Raw genomic sequence first — 23,412 nt, forward strand, 5'->3', positions numbered from 1 at the left:
CCAGTGGGCACCTGTGAACCAAAGTCACGGAGGCGAGCAACATTGCCCACGCCACACTGCCACAAACCCGTTTATAGGGTGGGCCACATTCACACATCATACACACACAACAGAGGACAGCACAAAGAGAGAGAGAGAGAGAGAGAGAGAAACATCCATGCCCAGAACGGGATTCGAACCCGCAGCCTATGGCTTCGCAGTCAGGCACGCTAACTGCTCGGCCACCTGGCCGGCTGCCAAGATTATTAGAAACACATAATTCGAGTAAATTTTTCATTTTTTTAAAATTTTATTATCGTTACAAAAATAATGGAATATAGAACACACAAAATAGTTTTATTTATATACACAGAGATGCCAACTTGCTCCGGATAGCGAATAAATATTTTCAAGTGGTAGTTTATTAATTGTGATTCTTGGTTTAATAAATTCAATTTATTAGATTTTTATCCACCACTATTTCTAAACAATTCGTAGACTTATATAATTCGCCACTTCTTTCACACATGTTAAGCTACTGAAGAAATTAAACCAATGCCAAAACAAGATCCTTAGAAAAATAACATGTGCAAGATGGTTCATCCGGAATACCAATATACATGCAGACCTCAAAATACCAACTCTATCACAGCATATATACAAGCTAAACGCAGATTTTTTCGATAAAGCCATAGAATGTAAAACAGCAAATTTTAATGAAATCTTTAAATTTGAAAATTATATCAAAGATAAAAACTACAGACCAATAGCTGCACATTTCACCTCCGACGCCTCATATCATAACTATCAAAACAAATAATTTCATCAACCTTTCTGAAAATAACGTTTACTCATGCTGATACAATTCTGAACAACTCCAAAATCAAACAAACACAGTTAAGAGCAAGCTGCTCAATTTATTTTTGATTCCTTTTTAGTTATTCAAGTAAAGAGCTTGAAACACTCATAAAAGCAACTCCATTGCCTGCTTACCTCATTGCTCAACCAAAACTGTTCAAAAATTCCAGATGAATGGGATGGGGGTAGCTTCGCGGCCCAGGTGCCCAATAAAATCTAAACACTAGGACTAGGACTCACACATGTTAAGCTAAACCTTTTAAGAACGAACAAAATCTGACTAATTTGCAAATTTAGTTTGTAGTTATTTACCGTTTGGCAAGACGGGCAAGTCATGCACAATTAGCGTGGCATTCAATGTGTTAAGTAGCATCATTACTATTTCATTTATTTTCCATTTTCCTGTTAGTCATAATAATAACTCAATAGCATTCGAGAATGAGTGAAACTCGTCATGCAATTGTTTTGAATAAATAAAAAAAAGGTGGCAAAAGTACATTGCTGTCATTTTATTTCAATAAGAGATATTACATTGATAATTATCCCTTCGTAGAAATGAAAGTGTAGGTAGGTATCAAATTTGATTTTTTTAACTAATCGTCTGTATAAAAAACCTTCATCTTTAACCAAAAGTTTAATATTCGTTTTAAATTAGCTGTTTCCGGTATTTAAATAAATTTGATATTAAGGAAATAGGGATGCTGACTTGCTCCACTTTGTCAAAAAATATTTTCTAATCTTAACGAAATTCAAGTTATTTTTAATTTTAAATAATTTTTCAACCACAACGCACCAAAATTTAAAATATCATATGAAATGCAACTTGATAGCAGTGATCGCGTGGTGACATTTTTAAAAAGTAGGCGTAATTATCCTTATTCTACAAACTTTACTATTTAATTCGCTACCAATTTATTAAAACTTTTGCAGAAAGTGGAGCAGTTTGATTTCCCGCTGTTGCGAATTAATTTTTTCAATGGTAATGAACTAAAGTATAATATTTCAAGACAAACAGGTTTGTAAAAAATGAACAGAAAAACTTAAATATTCGCCTATATGACTTCATACATATATGTTTAAATTAATTGTGTTTTGTGGTGAACAAAATTATTTTTATTCTAATTTATTAAAACATAAATATATTACCTTTGCTACCAATAGGAAAAATATTTTCTGATATTACGAAAAATCCGTACTAATTAGAGCCTCAGTTAAAAATATAAAGAATTACCACTTTATTTAAAAGTTTGAGTAAACCCTACTTTCACGTTAAAACATATCAGTCGTATTTTATTTTAAACTTACTATACAGCCAGCTTGCTTCTGTGTAAAATCGAAAGCACTAATAAATGAATAAAATAATTCATAGAGCATGTAAATGATGTCACACTTGTTTTCGACATTTGGGACCTCATCCTCACCTTTTTGTCACTAAGTGTCACGCAGCAGTGAATCTCCCACTTCCCCTTTGTCATATTTCGCTCAATATTAAGCAAACAGAAATAGAAACATGTTATCGATCACATTTCAGATATTAGTTTTAAACTCTAACTGTGGCATTTGCGAGTATAACAATAATAAATATTTTAAGCGTACTTATCTCGCATTAAATAAGGTTTACAACAAAAACATAATTAAATATACATAATTAAGAGCAATTGAAAAGATTTAAGATTAATTATTAAAGACTAAGACTAATTTAAAATTCTATCAGCATAATTTTTTTGGGAACAGAATGTAATGATGATGATTAATGAAATGATAATTTGAATCAACTGATTCGAATCAGTTGTAAGTTGGTGATTCGAATCACCGAATCAGTACCCAACTCTTGAACATAGCGAAATCATCAAAAGAAAACAGCCTTTTTTCATCATTTTAAACTAAACTTAAGTTTGTAAAAATATAAAAATTAATTACAAATATTAAACCTGCTGTTTTTAAATGTTTTTATTCTAATCAAAAATGAGAAATGCAGTGCTGCCAACTTTCTACACTTCTTGGGAAAATTTCTTCTAGTGGTAGCTGGATTTATATTTTAATGTATCATTATTTGTTTGTTAATTTGATTTAAAATAATTTTCTACACCGTTACATGCAAATGATTCACATGTTCATATGAAACCCACTTTGATCTAGCTCTATCGCGGTAATGCGCTTAAAATATTGTCAAAAAATTTAAATATTTTGAAGGCTCTAGATTTTCACCGTATACAGTTCTATAATGTATTTTGCATTGTAGCCATTGGTTGCTCTAACAGGGATAGCACAGGCGATTAAAAATGTAAAAAGTTGTAGAATTCAATTCATTTTTATGTGTTTTATTATCTCTTTAATTATTTAATCGTAACTATCACTATGACTTACTTTTACAAATATTCATACTCAAAGCAAAAACATTCTTTGCTTTCACATTCAGTAGCAAACTAAAAATAATTTGCTAGATTAAATTGCTAACATTAATCTTTGTTAATAAAGTTTTGAATTTCATTAGACACCACTTTTTTTATTTTTAGTTGACCGAGGCAACACTGCTCTAATAATACCTCAAATGAAAGAATAAATATTCTACTTAGTGAAAGTTATTTAAATTTAGGTGTTAAAAATAGGTAAATGCACAATTGTTAAAATTAGCTTTGTTATTATTATTTTGAATATTAAAAAACTACTAGGTGTCACATGTCAATTTAATAGTACAGATAAGAATAAATAAATAAATAAAAAAATACTTAAAAAATTCTGCACCAAATATATTTGGAAACTTTTATTACTTGCTGACTTTAGACATTCGATTATTACCATTCTTTTATTAATTTCAATGCATACATAAAATCAATCCTTTAAACTGTATCTTAATCCCTGGAAAATATTGTAGATATGAACAAGTTACTGTATAAAAACGCAGAAATTAAATACTAAATTTAAAATCAAATAAAAATCAAGTTGAATATGAGAGAAATAACTAAAATAAATTTAAAATTATGATATAACAAATGGTTTTGTTATCAATCAACTACTATTTGCAGCTGCTTTAACCCCTTGGGGACGGGTGATTCAGAAAAGCATTCGTACAAAATCAGAATCAGGATGCAATTAAATAAAAAACGGTAACTTAAATGTAGTCGTTTCTAATTTGAAGGACTTACTTTGCTTTTACTTTAATTATTGTTAGTTTAATCATATATATAATCAATGTTAATTCAAAATATAGCTAAATAGTTTTATTTTGAACAAAGAAATGGTGAATAAAATAAATCAAACAAGTATAACTCCGCCCACAAATAAACTGCTAAAGAATTACTTTGATTACCAGTTTTATCTTTTTACCCTGGTTGATACGGTTTTATGCTGTCACGTATTTGTGACAGTCGGCGCGAAAGGGTTAACGAACTATAATTTATTCCAGTGTACTGAAAAGGTGTCTTATGCAAAGCAAAAAAAAAAAATACATACTTCATTTTCACTAAAGATCCTCTGTTCATTTTTATACACTAATGAACAACAATTTCATGAATGAACTTGCGCCGATTTTTGACCTCTTGCATCAAACCAGTTCTGCTCAATGCATCAACTGCAATTCATTCATAGAATTGCAGTTGAATTAATGTTAGGGACGGTCAAAGAAGTCAAAATAACTGAACTCATTCTCTAGGAGTGGTAAAAAAGTGCTCAACCACCATCCTTAAGAAGGATGCAAAAAATTATAGCATTGATTCTTTCACCGCATTAATTTGCAAAAATTTTTGAAAATTAAACTACAATGCTTGTTGCCGTTCAGCAAAACTGCTTGATGAAGCCAAGCGAATTTTAAAAGCAAAGGGTGCGTTTCTTGTTTTTCTGTGGCTCCATCTATAGCCTAGATTAAGAATTCAGCCATACAACTCACAACCCGTTTTATAGAGCGGACCCATTCATACATCCATTCATTCATCCACAGATCGTAATTTTGACCTGAACCAGAGAACGATCAATCTTCAATTCAGTACCCCAGAGGTATAGTTTGTTATGGGAATTTGGAGAACTTTGTGACCCGACAGATTTAACGTTCACTAGTCAACATTTACTACGCGGGGATTTTTTGGCCGGCGGCGAGCAAACCCGCGATCACTTGGACATGGGTGCCACGTCTTTTAAACCTGACAATTCCGGCCTTACTAAAATGCTTAAAATCAAAAAGCTTGAGCTGATCTTTAAAAGCTACACTTTCTTGAGAAGAATATTTTTGAAAAACTTTAAAATTGCAATTCAATTATTTCTATCGCGTCTGGTTCCAGAGCAGGGGTGAAAGCGAGGAGGAAAAGAGAAAAGGCTGGTAGTAAAATCATTTCAGTTCTAGCTAGTTTTTGGGAGGTGTTTACTTATTATTTTTTTTTTCATACTATTTAAAAATATCCACTTTATCTTGGAAACAAAGCAGTCTTATATATATTCTAAAATTATAAAAAAAAACTACTGAGATCCACTCCCTGGGAAAACATCGTTTGCTTCCAGTGTGGCGCCGTACTCCATCCCATCAGTGGTATGCTGGCAACCGCCCTGACCTATCATTAACATGTTGCTACCCTCGGCCTTTCCAATCGGCCATAACCAGATTTCGTAGTGGCCATCTTAAGTGTTTAAGGTTTCAAAATGGGGACCAACTTTCCAACTTTGTTCCTGTTCACAACCTGCTAGTCCAGATCACCTTCTTTTTTTGCCTTGACGTTTCTTTTAAGCAGCTGCTGGTTGATCGGGACTTTCTGCAGATATATGTGGAACTGAAGCGACGGGGACTTCTGGATCTAGTCTAGGCTTTCCTTCTCCAGGGGGGGGGGTGTAACAACAACATAAAATAATCTCGATAGTTTCAGATATTTTATTTTTATCAAAAAAAAAAGAAAAAAAAAAGTCCAGAATGAAAAGTCTTTCGTTCCAGTTTTTGCTCTTTTCCGTCTTGGTATGTAAGGGCTTTCAGTCATGTCCCACAGTGACACGGTTGCAGAGACACGGTTTCCAGTAGGCGTATTGACAAAACATACCGTAGATTGTAAACGTGGCGATTGCAGGTGGAGTTGGCGATGGATTACGCGTAAATGTGGTGGGAGAACGAAATTACATTAACCTAAGCAGTGTAATTCGATATTTTCTTCTTCTCCTCGACTAGCCATTATGAATAAAAATAACTCATTAATTCCTTTTAGTAGAGAAAATAAAAAAGAAAATAACACCTTTTTATTGTCAGGATCACTTTACAAATACACTGTATTCATATTTTACTAAGCGCTATAATTTATATTTTATAAAACGATCTAGTTTTTTGATAAAACAGATTCAATTTTTTAATTTTTTTTACAAGAATTGTGTTTGCGAAGAAATAAAAATAATTTATTAATGAACCAATCACAAAAAATAACGTAACATTTTAATATTATGTTTTATTGAAACGCTATTTTGAAGAATTAATTCTATTTAACTTTTATTGTAAGAAAACATAACCTGTTTTATTTTAGTGATATTTTCTATGAAATCAATATTCTCTATAAAAGAATAATGTAAGCTTTTTTATAAAGATTATTTTTTTAGAAATTAACAAAGACATATTATTTACTAGAAAAAAAATAGAGTATTCAAAAATGCTATCACGCTTTAAAGTAATAGTTTCTTGTAAACGAAATAATCAATATTTTTAAAATAAAGTTTGAAAGCGTTTGTTTCATTACTAGAAGCATTCATTATAAAAAAATATATATATTAAATTACTTTTTTGCATAATTTTATGAAATAACTTTTGGAATGAGATGAGATTTTAAACTTTGTGAAAAATTGATTCAATTCCTTAATATATATGAAAGTCGGTAAATACTTCATTCATTATGGAGGTCATAGATAACTTGATACCTTTTCAATATAAGAATAATAAATGCAATTAATAGAAAATGCACAATTTTAAAAATATATTTTATTTACACATATTGCGTACAGGTTATAATGCAACTATCATACGTAACATAAATTTATAGATTCCTAAATACTGTTATATGAGTTTGGTAATTAAAAATATAATTAAAAAAATAACATAATTTAAAAAAGTTTCAACCTGCAATTAAAAACTTCCTGTTGTCATATATTAATAATAATTATAATTTTTAGCAACTTTTTTGGGCACAAATTTTTAATTCTCGAACTTAATACCATCCTTCATATGAAAATATCAGAAAATTTATAAAAGAAAGACTATATTTTAAAATTGAGACATCGGCGACAACAGAGGTTAGATGTATGTGCTGAGTTTAAATAAATTATATGTTATAAAACTCACATTTAAGATTTAGATCAATTTATTATCAGGTTATAAGAGTGTTTTTTAATAAATAAATGTAGTGATTGTTTGATTTACAATTGTAAGGTCTTGGGTGTTTAATGTTAAGTTATACATTTCTTTAGAAATAATATTTGAAATATGCAAAGTAGGGCGGCATTCATTTCAACTTAAAAATCATCAACTTAACTTTCAATAACTATAGATAAATAAAAAAACAAAAATTTGATAAAAACTTTAAAAGAAATACTTTTAGAAAAATTCTTTCTAAATAATATTTAAATAAAACACAATCACTTTGCCTGAGTGATTCTGTAAGAAATTCTAAACTTTACAATTTTACAAGTTAGGTGAAAAGTAAATATATACAATAGTGGTAGGGAATTAAGGAAATTCTAAATCTAAAGTTTGAGTCCTATAATGTAAACATCTGATCATTAGATCAAAAGTTAGTTTTAGATTTTTCGTTTAATGCTCACTGTACACTAAAAGGTGATTTTTTTCTTCTTTTGAAATTTTGATTTTAATGCCCTTACTTCAACCTCCTTCGAGTTATGCTTACTTTATAAACTTAATCTCAACCTTTTTTTTCTTTTCACTTTTAAACTGTAAAAGACTTTTTCTCCATTTGTAAATTATGAAAAAAGTTATTAATCTGATTGCGTAAACAGTTAATTTATTAAAATTGAACATTCTCAATTAATTCCTTTTAATAGTATTTATATTATTAATAATAATTATTTGCACAAAATTATAATAGAGGAAAGTTTGATTAGAAATTTAAAAGTTCTTGCTACAATAATTAGGAAATTTCTATTGACAAATTCAAGTAATTTTTTTTCCGGAGCAAAATGCATTTTTATTTAAAATGGAACAGTACTGACTTAACATTTATACGATAAAACACTCTCTAATCGCTAACACCGATGACAGGAAAAAAATTTCGTTTTTTTTTTTTTCTTTTCCACAAAAAGTTTAGAACTTAAAATGTTGTTCTTTCATTATAAAGCAATAGCATAATATTCTCGTATCATGTAAAACTTTATAACGAAGTTACTTATCTACCGTTTTACAGTTATAAAATGAAATGATTATTGAATTCTACTTGCACTTTAAAATGTCAATGTCTCCATCGTTCAATGAATTTTACGATTATTTTTATAAAACTTTGTATAATGAATATTTCAACTAAAATAATTAGTACAAAATAGCTGCTAATAATTCTCTTAACATTTATAAATATTTTACATTTATAAATTTCAGCTTTTCGCATTATTGCTAAATAATCTCTACGTCGAAAAATATTTAAGTAATTCCATAATAACTGAAAATTAAATAAAATTTTAAAAAAAATTGTAAATGGTTATCGAGCAGAACCATTAAGTTTAATTAATGAATATAGAATTAGTAACAAAGTCACTGCTGAACAATAATTTTTTTTTAATCTTTTAAGTAAACGAACTTTATTGTAATAATCATTTCATTATTAAGCATTAGAGGTTATTGTGAAATTATTAATTTTAATTAGTGGATGAGTAGGTAAAGAAGTGCACTACTCGAAATACGCGTATACATTTAATGAAAGTTATGAAAATACAGAAGGGGGCTATGGAGGTAATAATATATAATTTTTTTTATCTTAATTTTATTACGATCTTCTAAAAAACGCTAATAAACACAATTATGTTAACAAATACAAACGATTATGTCGGAGCTATAACAAAAAAATACGCTTTATATTTCATTTAATGCAGAAGAATCTAATGAAGATCAGCTTATTTGAAACTCTGAAATGTCACACCCATACATAACTTGGTGAATGATAGATACGTGATACCGAAAAAAAAAAAAAAAAAAAAAAACATAAGCACACAGCTGTTTGGCGATTTGCGAGACGCTCCTTCAACGCTGATAGATATTTTCGCCAACCCCTTTACAATCTACGGTATGTTTTGTCAATACGCTTCCAGTAGACCACCAAAGTCAAGCATCACTGGTGGGTGTGTGACCACTTTGATCAGCGTGCGTAGGGACCAATTGTGCGCGGTGTCGATCCTAGTAAAACTGTTCTACCGAAAAGTGCTCGACTTAGCGCGCAGGTCATCTGGCTACCAAATCGAAGGAGCCATTCCCTCTGCAGAGCATCAAAATTGTCACGGCATGCCTTCGGATCATCCTTAGCGATGTTTCCAAGACCGTGATCGATAACCCATTGTGCAACTCTAGTGTGACGTAAATAAAGTACTTACCTATCTATTGTCTCAGTGGCACTGAAGATTAATCTGATCCATTAAGAGGCAAAATGATGAACTTAGAAGATACATAGCAATCCAAACTATGCTCAATTCAGATCTGTCATTTTAACAGATCAATGAAAACTTTGCCGCCATTGAAGTGGAAGAAGACTAATTCTAAACTTATTCCAAACTTTTGCTCATATATTTTTGTTCAGAAATGAAATCATTTTAGGAGCTACAGCAAGCCGGCAACTGAGATTTTCTACAGTTGCTTGAATTTTATATCAAATTTTAACATCTATTTGCCTATGGCAGATGATATCCATTCAGAATTATACGGTTTTACATATTTTTTAACCAATTCACACTCTTTTAGAAAATGAACAAGAAAGGTTTTATTTCCGAAGAAGATGCCATCTAGTATCGTCATCAACGCGTTTGGTCAAGTTTACAGATAGAGATCTACACTTCTTGCTCTCTTGTACTGAATTATGTAATTGGACACATTCGTCCGTAACACTTTTGGTATAATTTATGGGTCATGCTTTTGTATAGATTATGTGACTTTCTAAACTTTCCGATAATAACCGTTAATTCATCTCATTACTGCTAATTACCGCTAATACAGCTTTCAATTACGGCTAATAATGGGATTTAAAATGCAGAGACTTGTTCGGTCAACTCTAACAAACATTTTAATTTTTTGTGGTAATCTTTTTAATTTGTTTCATCATGTAAAAGGAACAGTTTATGTAATAGTAACGATCTAATAATATTATTTATCTAGTATTATCTAAACAAACAATTTATATAATATTATATATTATTATCCATAAACTTAATTATGAAATATTTGAGATTTGTTCAAAAATTAAAAGTTAAATTTTTAATCCAACATTAGTCTTTTAAATCTGTTACATACAATGTCAGTGGTTTAATGAAACAATATGGTTTCTGACACAAAAGTATAATGATTAAATAAAGCGAGTTCAAGGATTAATGAGTTATACACCAGCCTTATATAAAATTAATACCAACAATAAAACTATGATTCAAGTAATTCTACGTATTCAAGAAAAATATAAAATTCATGAACTAAATTGAAAAAAAATTCTTTTATTTGGAGATAAATTCTCTGTTTACTTTTATTGTTAATTCTTAGTTTATAAGAAGCTTAGAATCCCTAGGGAAAAAAAAGAGAAAAACCATTTCAGGGAAATGGAGATTCTGTCGAAATTAAAAAAAAAAATGTTTTTGAAAGTTAAATATTATTAGTTTTAATGAATACTGTTAGTTTTAAGTTAGTTTACCCAAAGGAATATATTGTTTATGTTTTAAAGATGAATATTTTATTTTAACTTCGGAATCTATGATAATTGAATTTAATGCTTGCAATTTTAAAATATTTATTTTAAAGCAAGTAAAAAAATGTTTTTTTATTATTCATAAAACTAATTAAATAATAGCAGTAAAAAATATAGCATTTACTTTTCGATATAAGTGTTATATTTTATTTTACACTCTCTTAGAAAATTGAATTTATTCTTAGCAACTTTAATTTAAAGGCTTTAATAAAGGTTGCCCCTGTCTTGTATCAGAAAGGTCCCGGGTTCCAATTCCGGACAAGGCATGGATGTTCCTTCATTCTCTGTGCAATCTGTCCTTACTGTGGGAGCAATGTTAGCCTACCTAATTTGGTGCCCCTGAAAGAGTGGCCAACAAATCTGCCCTAATACTCCTGAATTGACGAAATGGTGGACATTAAAAAAAAAGGTTGTCCCAAAATTTACGTAAGGTTTGAATGCAATAGAAAATATAGTTTTTTTCAAAGGTATGGATTTCTTTATTGAAACATGCATTATATATGGTAGGGTTATATAAATGGCAGGTTCGGCAAATGAGCTCCACAGCTTTGCGGACACGTACGCAATCTTTTATAGAAAACTTCCTTTTAAATTTTGCATAAATGTTGCTGAATTTTGTTGATGTTACGTTGAATATTTTTTCTTCGCGTTCAATGCGTGGGAGGACGTGAGCTTGTTGACATACCCTTTAAATTTAGAGAATCCCATAGCAAGAAATCGAATGGTGTTAAATCACATGATCTAGGAGATCAATTATAATTACCTAAATGAGAGAATACACGACCAAGAAATGTCGTACTCAGTATTTGGATTTATTCACGTGCGGTATGTCATATCGCACCGTTGTGTGTAAACTACATGTTGTCCAATAAACATGTTGAAACACATGTGTATTGGACGGACAGTGAGATTAGCGTTCCCAATTGCTCCAATCTCTTTTCAATAGCTCTGTTCTTAGTTTACGAAGTAAAATTAATATTTCAACTGTATTTTTTTACAAAATTTGCATACTGTAAAAGTCAAGCTGTCATTATTTTTCAAATATACAATAAAAACGCGATATTCTCTCGCATAGTGCTGCATTTTATAACCCTCTTCTGTCAGATGTCAAACTCTATTTTATTTTGGTTTCCAATACTAAATTAATAAATTTTCTGCTTAATTCAAATCTTGTGTACATTTTGGGAGGCTCTCCGAGAGCTTAAGTGTGTACTGATACTTTATGTGTAATAAAATAAAGGGTCATTATAACTGGATTTTAGTTATGATACTTAGTTTTTACGTATGTCTCAAATAATTGCGAATCTATACAATTCAAAGATACGTTTAAATGTTTGCATTTGGTCATGTGAAAATTTTTTTTTGGTAATTTTATAAAATTATAGCAAAACTAAAAACCATAAGTGCAATAACTGGAAGATTTAAGTTAAATAAATAATATCACATGATTTCGCGTCAGAGCTCAAATTTAGCTAATTAAAGAAAGAAAACTGTAATTTTTTATAACGATGGCAAAATGAAGAGTTAAACGGAAACTTAGAACTTTTTAATCGAATTTTTAAATTTAATCTTTTAGTTTTAACCTTTAAAATGTTAATGTTTAAGTTTTCATTTAAAACAGGTCTTAACTTACCGGTCGCAAATTTAAAACAACCTTTTACAGTCATTATTGCTGTTCATCTGAAGGATGAATCACATTTGAAGAAGCTATAAAGATTTTTAAAAAAATGTGATTTTTGATAAATTATAACTTCAAAATTACTGCAAAATCGACAAAAATTTCTGTATATGAATTCCGTAAGTTAAAAACCAACTGTTGAAAAATTTAATCATATTACTCCGGGTGCGTTTCTTGTTAATATGTTAAAACTCAGTCTTAAATTGCGTTTAACGTAATTTCCAAATTTGTTTAATTAAGTAAGAGTTAAGATGAAACTAGAGACTGGAGTAAACTTGAATAAAAATTATACACTAGAAATGACTGGATTATACGTTAATATGGAAGTCTATACACCATTTCATACATAGTTATGAATTAAATAGCAATTTGCAAAGTAAGTATCCCCTTTAATATCAATTATCTAGTTCGGATGAATCAAGATTATGCTAGTCCTTAAGATCTATGCTTTAATTAAGATAATTTACAATTTAATTGTTCACTTAGATTGCATTTGAAAATTCATAAATTTAAAGCGTTTACTCTTGTGACATAACGATTATTTACACAAACAATGCTTAATTAAAATCCTTGAGATTAATAATAGGAAATCCCTAAATGCAGAATGTAATTTCATGTATTAAAGACTTAAGTTACTGTCCATCGGTTCTAAAGTTATTATCCAATTAAAATGTCTCATGAGCTTGACATCTATAAGGCTTTAATACTTATGCGACTATTATTTTCATTCTTACACTGTTAATTACGAATTTATGAACTCGTAATAACTCATGTAAAATAGTTGAAAATAAATTATTTTTTTGATTTCGGAAATTTATTTGTATAATAATACGAGGGTTGTAAATTAAATAGTGATAACTTAACCTTGAAACTCACAGAAGGGCGGGCATGCGTAAATAGGGTATGGGTGGGGTGAGGTGGCGCTGTTGTCGATGTGTAGAGTGCAAAAAACAGTCGATTTGCTTAGAAGGGTAGTTGTTGCGTGGCGTTGAAGTGAGGAGTTTCGTTTCCATCGCTCTAAAGCATGTTATGAAAAGGCTTAATGACGGAAAAAGAGGAGATGCTTGAACCCATCGTGCTAATGTCCTATACGGTAAAATATTTGCTCCACAGGCTTCCACTAATCCTCGATAGCATTCTGTTGCATTTTTGCCACGGGCAACCTCGATTGTAAGCCACGACCGCTGATCACCTTTTGAAAACATGCTTTAGAGCGATGGAAAAGAAACTCCTCACTTTAACGCCACACAACAACTACCCTTCTAAGCAAATCGACTTTTTTTTGCCCTCTACACATCGACAACAGTGCCACCTCACCGTTCCCATATCCAATTTGCGTATGTCCGCCCTTCTGTGAGTTTCAAGGTTAAGTTGCCACTATTTAATTTACAACCCTCGTAAAATGAAATTAAAATTTTCAAAGAAAAATTTTTAAGCTAACCATAAATCAAAAAATTTAATTTTTGTCATACACAATGAAAAACGTAATACTCATTTCTTAATATGCATATCAATATCTTCTACTGGACAGGCAACATCTCCTATAACTGAAAGCTCCCACATTGTTTCTTATAGGTAGTTTGATTAGATCACTAGGAAGGTAAACAGGTGTACGAAAGAGCCATTTAATAAAAAATCGTAAATAGTAAAAACAAGAAAGTGGTAACAAATATATGTCTAAAAATTTGTTTAATTTATAAATATTATTGGTTTGTCTTATTTACTTGCCAACCACTACAGATTTAATTTACAAATATATGTGATAAATTTCTCTCAATTACTTTTAAAAGAGAATTTGGTTTCATGCGCACCACTGATTCACTTATTAAATAGTCTGAGCAGGCTACTTATGAGGCGCCCGGTGGCTGAGTGGTAGTGCTTTCCCTCTCGTGCCGCAGGTCCTAGTTTCGATCCTCGGGCCAGGCAAGGTTGACTCATCCCTTCAGTGGGTCGATAAATGAGTACCAAGCATGAACACTGGGGGTTCCGCGTTCGGCTGAGCACCTAACCAGAACATCTGTTCCGGCACCCCAGAGTCCAAGGTCACGAAAACTGAGATGGGCATAGTAGGCCTTGGCCCTCCATGAGCTGCCGTGCTACTAAGTTTAGTTTTTTTTAGACTACTTATAAAATACCGCGTGGATGCTTTCTGATGTAGGAGGTGATGGGACAGGTCTAGTTTCAAGTCATTTAAAGCCAATGCTTCACCCTGTACTTCACATAAACAGTCGAATAGTCGTTGAGAACTGTATCTGAACTAACTTGAATTCCACCCATTGCCGAATCTCTCATCTTGTGAGTGAGGCTTATAAGAAGACTACCGCAATTAAGAACAATTAAAGGGATTTAACAAGTCTTTGCAATAATATTTAATTAAAGTGACTTTTATCAACTGAAAACATCAATCTGTATGTGAATCAATCCGAAAGAATTGAAAGTATTTCCGCTAATTTAATAAAATTGATTTTCCTTATGGGGAGATTTATTTTCCTTACAAAGGGTAAAAGCGTTGAAAAAACATCTCACTTATGATCCATCTTATTAGCTAAGTACTTAAGAAGTTAAGATGTCAAGTTAAGTTATTAGTGATACAGAAACAATTGGTCCTGACTGATATTGATAGACTGATCTGTCCCAGTACCATGTATGCTGAAGGCTTCAACCGAACCAAATTTCCCATTTCTAAAAACTATAAGAGAGTTGGTTATAGGTACACTTTAAGTTTTAAGTTGGTATAGTTCACTTTAAGTTTGTAGCACGTCACATCATGTTCCTTAACTTTCTATAGGCTGCTACTATACTTGTAATAGTTCAAAAATTTAACATTATGTTACACTATTAAACAATTGTTTTGGGTCTATTATGACCATTATGATTATGATTACACCATGTTTATGCTATTAAACATGGTCTACTTACTCATTTAAACATAAACATTTAATACTTTTGAGTGTGGTATGACTTATGACAGTTAAAGGAACTGAAATCATTTAGTAGAAGTGGTAAAAATGTGTTAACCACCATTATTAAGAAGGATGCAAAAGATTTCACCATTGATCCTTTCCCAGCATTAATTTGCGAAAATTTGTGAAAATTAGGTTGAAATGCTCAAAGTTGAAAAGTTTGTGCTGATCTTCAAAAGTTACACTTTCTTGAGAAGGCTATTTGTGCAAAAGTTTAAAATTATAATTCACTATTTTCTATCGCGTCAGGTCCCACAGTGGACTGATTGTAAAGACACGGTTCCCAGTAGAACACCAAAGTTAAGCACCATTGGCTGATGTGTGACCACTTTGATCAGCGACGTATGGACCGAGGAAACGAGATTCATCCTTGTAAAACTGTTCTACCGTAAAGTGCTCGACGCTGGTCGTTCGAAGGAGCCCATCCCTCTTGCAGAGGATATAAATTGTGACGGCATGTCGTCGAACCAGGCATGTCTTCAGAACCGCCGCCAATAGCCCATTGTGCAGCCGTAATAACAAGGGAAGTGTGACTCGCCAATTTTAAAATAAACTAGTGGGATGTATGCCTTATGAGGAATAATTTTAGGGGGCAACATTCGTTTCGGCCCATAGAAGATCCTGTGAGAGATAAAAAATTAATTCAATATATAGAAAAATCGGTATTTTATTACTTCAATGCAGACTATTAGTTATTGTAATTATCTCACACTCCAATTAATTTGTAATTAATTGGATAATTAATTAATTTGCTAATTAATAAATTTATTAGAAAATTAATTATTAAATAATTATTAATTAATTATTAATTTATTAATTGATTTGCAATTACACACTCCAATTAATTTGGAAAATTTCTTGAAAAAAATTTCTTTTTAAATTTTATGTCAATATTTTTTAAAATTAATCTAACAGGTTTTTCTGAAAAACTACAGATATATAAAATTTTCGAAATCAATTTTGACTATAAATATGTATTATATAGTACGTGAAAGTATCACAAAATTAATTGGAGTATGAGATAATTACAACAACTAATAGTCCGCATTGAAGTAATAAAATACCGATTTTTCTATATATTGAGTTAATTTTTATCTCTCACAGGACCTTCTATGGGCCGAAACGAATGTTGCCCCCTAAAATTATTCCTCATAAGGCATACATCCCACTAGTTTATTTCAAAATTGGCGAGTCACACTTCCCTAGTTTCCCTTGTCAGTTAGCAGCGTCACCTTTTGAAATCTTCGCTTCTCATTATAGAGAATAATTATTTTCTTAGCAAAGCGTAGTGGAACGTTCATTTCTATGTCCACTCGCTTTTCCTTAAGAAAATTTTCACACATTTTTCGAAAACTCGATATAAGTTTGTTTATTAAAATCCGCCAAATCCAATAGAAAGTCTATTGATTTTGTATTTTTCAAAAATTACTACTCTTACTTAAATCGACAGAGAAACAATTCCGAGTTACAAATCGTCATTGATAAATTGTATATGTAACAATGAATTTGATTAAAATATTATTCTAAAGCTTATTCTAACTAATTTAATAAATTAAAAATTTGTTGAGGAAACTTGAAAGGCTTATTTCGCTATGATAAATTTTTTTAATGTTTTCTTTCAGCTTTAACACGATATGTCTCAAAAGTAACTAAAAGTAATTTAAAAAATGTCAGAGCCTATATCTCTTTCCTGATTCATTTTTTCAGAATTTTATTTCATAGTTATTTTAAAAATAAAATAAAAATAAAAATCATAATGATTTAATTTTAAATTCATTCAAACATTAAGCATGAAACTTAAATTTATATTCAAAATAAACTAAAGAATTTTTGTACTGCAACATCAAACTTTCAGTTACAAGAAAATAGAATTAATTTTAAATTCCAAAATGTTTGAAAACTGACTCATAAATGATTTGTAAACTTTCTTTGTCATAAAAATTAATGCAATAACTTCTTCATGGTTAAAAATAATTATTCTAAAGAATACATACAATTTTAAAAGGGCTTCATACGAAATTATTATTTTAGAATGATTACTTAAATAATCTTTTATTTTTAATTGCTTATCAGAAAAGAAATCTTTTATGAAAGCTAGTAAGACTTACTTATTTTATTATTGGAAATAAAGACGTGAAAATCCATAGTTTATCCCGTTAAATTGCAAATTGGAATTCGAAAACGAAAATTATTTACAATAGCAGACGGCGATGGTAGATAGCATTTATCGGATAACAAATTGTTTTTCCTTATTTCTTTTGAAATGTGGATAGATAAATTGGGAATTTCAATATTTCAAATGTTTCGACGTTTTCAGATCCCTTCTGCTTTCAGAATACAAGCGACAGATTTGAAATCTCAGAAAGGGAAACTTAGTATCGTGAATGTGACACATATGATCAATGCTGTATCGGTAATCATTACAAATAGCCTGAAAGTTTTCAAAAACGGATTCGCTAGATTTGAGATGATTATTTTTTGAAATATGCTATTTTTGTATTGAATGATAAAATAGTCTTTTAACCGTGGTTGCAGCTAAGTTTGAATAGTCAGATTTTGATGAAAGAATATGTTAATGTTCAGAATATTGATGGTTAGAGAAGTATTCTTAAAAATTTTTGAATATTCTAGGAAATATGAGAAGGATGCTTAAATAAGGCAATTTTATAACGCAGTTCAGAAATTTGAGTTAGTTCAACAAAAAATACAGCATGCAGCCTCCACACGGGTTTTTATATGTAGTTTAATCAGTCCACCATAAAGGCAAGCCAGTTTACGATATAATCATTTAACCCTTTGACTACAAATTTTAAAAAACGATTTTATTTGTCCCGTTTATTATTCAAAAGGCCAAAATAGGTCACAAATAAGGCAAATTTAGTATTTAGGATTTTTCTGACAAGCGGTTATCAATTTAGAGGCTGGGACATATATGTCCCGGCCGTACTTAATGCTGGGATACATATGTCCCACCTGTAGTGATCGACTTACTACAAGCACATCTATCTTTCCGGAAAAATTTATTATATGAGCTTTTTTTCAACATGGTATGATACAGGGTGAAGCAATCTTTGCATAACCCGACATTACACATTAGACAACTCATATTTGTTCTTTTTTCTATGTTCATTTTTGAAAATATAAATAAAATGCGAACGGACATAACTATTCTAAAAATTTAAATCGAGTGGGATATATCTGTCCCAGCGCAAAATCACAATGCTATTTCATGCAAGAAACTCTTTAGCGCCATTTAGGGGATATTTGACGCATGAAACACGTATACTTGGTTCGACTATACGACTGGGACATATTAGAATGAGTTTTTAAGTGCTTTTCACCCCATTAGTAATTTTTAAACTTTTTTTTGGGACAAATGAGTCCATTTAGTAGCCAAAGGGCTAATACAAAATCTATTAAAAATAAGAAAGTGGTAGCAAATATGTGTCTAAAAACTTGTTAAATTTTTGTTTAGTTTCTTAAGTTTTAATGTTTTAGTTTGCCTTATATTCAAAAGGTTGCCTGATTAGTTTGCCTTATATTCACTTGTCAACCACTACAGATTCAGTTCTCAAATATATAGGATAAATTTATCTCAATTATATTGAAAATAGATTTTGGGTTTATGCGCACACTGGTTCACTTTTTAAATAGGCCGCACTGAAAACCGTGCGGAGATTTTCTGATGTAGGAGGTGATGATGCAGCTCGATTTAACGAGTACGCATAACAGAAGAAGTTCACTATTAACACAAATATCCAAGCCACCGTCCAGGTTCTTTCATTAAATTAATTTAGAATTGTATGTTTATAACGATTTAAAAATTACTAACCATCCCCTATTACGTCAAAATTTCTTTTTAAAGTTATATATAATTCTGATGTTTAAGTGAGTATTATTATACGAAAAGATTTAAATAGTAGACATTTTGCTTATTTTTATAATTAGTACAGAAAAGTGAAAAAACGAACATTTTATTTTCTCCTAGCAAAGAATTCTTACTATATGGAAATTTTTTTGTCCAAGCATTCCAGTCGCTTTGTACAGAGCTACGTAATTTAGTTTGCAATTTATGGACAAAAGTAGTCTATTCTAATTATATATTTTAATTCGAAATAATTGTTCAAAAAAAAGATACATATGTCTATTTCATTGTTTTAACAATGTTTTTTGGCTGTTTAAATGTGTATTTGCTTATTACGACAAGATTATATGAATCGATTTTCTCTGTTATTATGAATTGCTGTTATAACAGAATTTTACACCATTTTTGTCGTTTATTTTAAAGATTACAGTGTTGCGCTATATATTTCAAATTAAATTTTACAGCTTAAAATTTGCTGTCTCTTTCTTTTGGAAAAAAATCTGGGGAGCCAGAGAAGTTGACAGCTTTGTTTGAGCCAGTGGTTATTAAAAAATTATTATTCATATGGATTTAGTTTCCTTTTTGGAGTTTAAAACTAAATTCCAGTAAGTAATAAAAACAAGAAGACAGAATCATAAATATACATTATGCTCATGCTAGTTGGGATAAAATGTAATATTTTTTTTTTATAATTATGAAATTGTTGCTTTCGCGTGCCATTAAGACAAAGGGGTGCACTTCTTCTTGTTTTCCAGTTGCGCCATCTATGGCTAAGAATTCGAATTCTGCGACACACATGCGCCACAGCCCTTTTATAGGGAGGACCCATTCATGCATCCATTCATTCATCCACAAATCGTAATTTTGTTCTGAACCAGAGAACGTTCAATCTAAAATTTAGTACGGTTGGAATTAATTTGTTATGAGAACACGGAGGACTTTGTGACCCGACAGATTTAACTTGGGCCAATCACCATTTATTACACGGAGAGTCTTCGGCCAGTGGAGATCGAACGAAAATGATGTGTGACGTTAACTTGTTTAAAGTTAAAAAATGAATTTTTTTTCGAAAAATGGAAATCGAAAAATCAAAGGTTTGCTTTCAAAGTTTGATTTCCATTTTTCGAGTAAAAAAATGCATTATTTAACATTAAACAAGTTAACGCCACACACCATTTTATTTCGCCTGAAGAAGTTGGTGAAAAACGTTACATTCCTACACCCCAAAAATTGTAAGTTTGAATAAAATATTCGTGGATTTTCTCCATTTTCGTAAGTCAACTTTTCAAAAGGAAAGCGCATTAATATGCATTGAGATCGAAGAATTTCAGGATAAAGCCTTATTTGCATTGGACTACCTCGTTCTTCAAGCTAATCGTGTTCTGTCAATAGTTGCTCCAGGCATTCAACTCGTGTTTGATAATCTTACGACCAACACCACGCAGTAGTTTAGTTGAATACGTTCGTAAACTTACATTAAAGTTTCGGAAGATTAGAGTTGAAGCATTGCGGTATTCGTTTGGAACACCGCTTTCAATAGAATATTAAATATTTTTAAAACACGTGTTCTTCATGTACTTCATGTTTTAAAACAAAAGTAATTTCCTTACCTCGCATGTGCGATTAGGACTCATGCAATAAATCTTTTGTGAAAAACTAACATTTCTGCAATCAGATTTAAATATAATGACACAATGTACCTCGGTGTTAAATTTAGAACTTTGAATTCGACAATGATGTGTGATTTTCGTCTTTATAACTTAACTTAACAATAATAAACAACTTAACAACTTAACACAAACTTAAAAATAATAAACCACTAGTATCTATTTGTTAATTTTAAATTAGACTCGACATACCTTACCAATGGTTAAACATTTGATTCATATTTTTGAATTATAATTTTCCGATAAGAAAAACAATAATAGAATAATGTTTTTGATATAGTATATAAAAAATTAACTTTAACATTACGTGAAAGAAAATTAAGTTATTTAGAGAGTTCAGATCAAAGAAAAATGAAGTAGGGAAATGATGTTCTATTTTTTGCTTTTTAAAACACTAGGAGACTCTGCCTTTCTCAATGGTCTGAATCGAAATGGTTTGAATCAATGGTTGAATCGTTGGCTATAATTTAAAGCTTTATATTTTATGTAATTTTTAGTGTTTTGGAGAGCACTTATAACGAATATGAAGTTAGATTTGCAAAATTCTTTGCGGTTAATCCAATATGTAGGTGAATACGAATCATATTGGCGATGGCTAAAAAACTATTATCGTAGCACTGATAAATGAGTATCTGTTTTCGGGATGAGTGATTGTAAATACAATATCAATTTATAAGAATTTAACTATAGAATATAAGAATTTTTATTGTTATTTAAAATTATATATTATAATGAGAATTTGAATTGTTATTTGTTATTTTTTTATGAAATAAATTGAAAATTCTTAAGTTAAAACTGCGAAAACAATTGGAATTGGGAATTAAATTATACAAATGGATAAGTAATGTATATATTTTTAAATATCATGTGTGAAATAAAAATTTACTGAAAGTTTATATTTTATACTAAGCCATTAAGTAATGCTACTACAGTAGCATATTTTTATAATAATTATTTCATTTTGCTTATTTTTACTTATCATAAATAATTGCGAGTATGCTTAAATTTATGTAATTACTTTAAAAATCATGTTTTTCTAAAACTGATTTTTTTCCCGATACGAGTTCTTTTGTATACTGTTGAACAAAAATTAAATATAATTATTTAGATTGGATATAATTAATCTTATTGCTGGTTACAATCTTTCAAATTTTACTATGTAGAATTAGTCTTTCAAATAAGAATTGAAACATTCGATCAGTATTTGGAATACATTGTTCTTTTACAAAACTAATAAAGCCTTTTTCATGTTTTGCCGCGAAAGGTTGCATATTTTTTTTATATAAAAATAAAAAAAAATATTTTTAACTTTTTCAGTTATTAAAGTTTTTTTAGATACATTTTCAAAGCTATTGCTTCTTTCCTTAACCCCTCTATTTTTGAATATCTGAAAGTTTTAGATTCACAATCTAAACTGGATGTGACTTTTAATGACCCGTTAGGTTAAACAGTGCTTCCCGCCGAGTTCTTTTATATTTTCTATCCAGCTGTATTTGATTTTAATTTTCTATTGAAACTTTTGTTTTTAGTAGCATATGTAAAAAATATTATCTAAGCTCTCTCACATTCTCTTCAAAATTTAATGTATTGATTTATCTTCTCAATATGGTAGTGATCTATCAGTGATAGATTCAGTGATCTATCTTCTCAATATGGTAGCATCGCATATTTTATCAATGTCAGATGGCTAACTCGTGGAAAATATTTTAAAAGTTTTTTTTAAGGGAACAAATAAATATGCAATATGCTATGAAAGATAAAGAATTTATCCCTGAATTAGATTATGATGATCGGTTGTGTGACCTTTGTTTTTCACTGGATATATTAGTAAAATTTAATAAATTATATAAAGACTTGCAAGAGTAAGATAATTAATTAATCGATGTTTTCAAATTTCCCAAAACTTTTATCGGAGAATCATTATTATTTGAATACCAATTTAGAAATAGTTTATCTTTAATGGCAAAGAATTGACAGTACGGCAAATCACAAAAGGAACAAAAACATGAAAAAGTCATTTCCTTATGTGTCCCCTTTTTTCCCAGGTGACAGTCGTCTTATAAAGAGTATTGCAATAGATCAGTGGTTCCCAACCTTTTATGGACCATCTCCCCCCTCTTGGGGTTGCCTGACACATATCGCCGCTTTCTCTTTTTGCTCAAAAAACCATTCATTGTTGCTTGTGAGCAACCAAACACTGAATATATGCAATGTTATTTGATTTTAATTTAAATTGTAATGCAAATAAAGAGGCACGAGCCTGTCATTTTTATTAATTAAAAAAGAAATTGTGCATCTTTTTTTTTTCAAAAGGAAATGATATTTAAAACGGAATAATCAAAATAAAAGTAATTTTTTTTAAATTCATATTTTAATGTAATCAAGAAAAAGTTAAAACGTTAACAACTAAAATTTCAGAAAAAATGAAGATTGAGAAAGTACATTTTTACCACTTCAATGACTGCCCTGTGCTTGGTGTATTTCAAGTTAAAGCTTGAATGTC

At 30.2% G+C, this 23,412-nt stretch overlaps 1 protein-coding gene across 1 annotated transcript in view; it reads right to left on the reverse strand.

Moving 5' to 3' along the window:
• Nucleotides 1-23,412, reverse strand: part of LOC107452319 (potassium voltage-gated channel subfamily KQT member 1-like) — a 380,328-nt gene that overhangs the window by 72,918 nt on the left and 283,998 nt on the right. The window lies entirely within an intron of this gene.

This window comes from Parasteatoda tepidariorum, chromosome 5 (assembly GCF_982258835.1).
Source record: "Parasteatoda tepidariorum strain Cologne lab strain chromosome 5, Ptep-v5.0, whole genome shotgun sequence".
Classification (NCBI taxonomy): Eukaryota; Metazoa; Arthropoda; class Arachnida; order Araneae; family Theridiidae; genus Parasteatoda; species Parasteatoda tepidariorum.